We start from the raw sequence: 1,835 nt of genomic DNA on the forward strand, positions 1-1,835 counted from the left end.
TTTAACCATTCAGCCATGGATGCTTAACAGGGATCATCGTACATCGTAAATAACCAATTTTCATATAGAAAGACATATCATAGAAAAATGAAATCGAAAATATTCGGAGATGGCAAATATTCGGAGATGACTATGAAAACACCTCTCCGGATCCTCGAATTGAAAGAGAGACTGAGAGGGATCAAGAATCCTAATTCTCGCTATTTGGAATGGATCCAATTCTATTGAGTCTGACCCATAGTGATCATTTCTCTTTAGCAAAGAATGACCTTGGTTATCAAAGGATTGAACAACCGAGATCCATTTACTTATGATACCTAGTTGACATTGCTAACAAGGATCTAATGAATTATGAGTTTAATAGATTCTCTTTAGCAGAAAGACGTATATTCCTTGCTCATTATCAGACAATCACTTATTCCCAAACCTCGTGTGGGGCTAATCGTTTTCATTTACCATCTCATGGAAAACCCTTTTCGTTCCGCTTAGCCCTATCGGGTATTTTAGTGATAGGTTCTATAGGAACTGGACAATCCTATTTGGTCAAATACCTAACGAAAAATTCCTATTTTCCTTTCATTAAGGTACGAGGGCTTCTTATTCCACAAGAACGAAAGCACCTTTTCATTCTTTCATATACTAGGGGTTTTTACTTGGAAAAGACAATGTTCCATACTAAAGGATTCGGGTCCATAACCACGAGTTCCAGTGCACTAGATCTTGTAGCACTTAGCAACGAGGCCCTATCCATTAGTATTCCACATAAGAAATCCATTATAGAAACTAATACAATTAGATTAGCTCTTCATAGACAAACTTGGGGTTTGCGAGCCAAGATAAGACCGGCTCGGGATCATGGGACCCTTTTCTATCAGATAGGAGGGGATCTTGTACAAAATAGACTTCTAAGTAATAACCCCATAGATCCTATATCTATCTATATAAAGAGGCAATCGTGTCAGGAAGCGGCTTTTTCTTTGGCCAAACGGTACTTCGAACTTGGAACGAGCATGAAGAGATTAACGAGACTTCTTTCTCTTTTGAGTTTTTCTGGCGGACCGGTCGCGCAAGATCTTTGGTCTTCCCCCGGAACCGATGAAAAAGTGGGTCGCTTCTTATGGACTCGCTCAGAATGATTCTTCTCTATCTATAGTTCATGGCCTATTAGAAGTAGAAGGTGCTCTGGTGCAATCCTTACCGACAGAAAAAGATTGCAGTCGGGTTGATAATAATCGAGTGCCATTACTTCGTCGGTCCGAACCAAGGAATCCGTTAGAAATGTTTTGAAATGGATATTGTTCTCTCTTTGATTAGGGATGCTATATGAAAAGAAGTGGAGTTTGAAAAAGGGAACGGAATGGTCAAACCGGAACTGCTAGAGGAACGAATTTTCAATAGCATAACTTGGGCTCCTAGAATATGGGGCCCTTGGGACAATCTATTTGATTGCAGGGACAGGTACGCTGAATATGACTGGGGATTTTCCTATGGGTATTGGAGCGGGTCCAAGCAGATTAAAGAGGATGAGTTGTCAGAGACTGCTATTTATTCGAATTATTTCTGGTATATTTATCATAAAAAGGGGGAGGTGCAAGAGACTGATTCGGACTTCTTGCAGAGTGGAACAATGCAGTACCAGACACGAGATATATCTTTCAAAGAAGAAGGCTTTTTTCGAATAAGCCAATTGATTTGGGACCTTCGGATCCATTCTTTTTCCTATTCAAAGATCAGGCCTTTGTCTCTGTGTTTTCACGTCGAGAATTCTTTGCAGATGAAGATGAAGAGATGGCAAAGCGGCTTAGTACCAGTACCTGGAGAAAAAAGCCTCCTAA

This window comes from Zea mays, unplaced genomic scaffold (genome assembly GCF_902167145.1).
Source record: "Zea mays cultivar B73 unplaced genomic scaffold, Zm-B73-REFERENCE-NAM-5.0 scaffold_250, whole genome shotgun sequence".
NCBI classification, from domain to species: Eukaryota; Viridiplantae; Streptophyta; class Magnoliopsida; order Poales; family Poaceae; genus Zea; species Zea mays.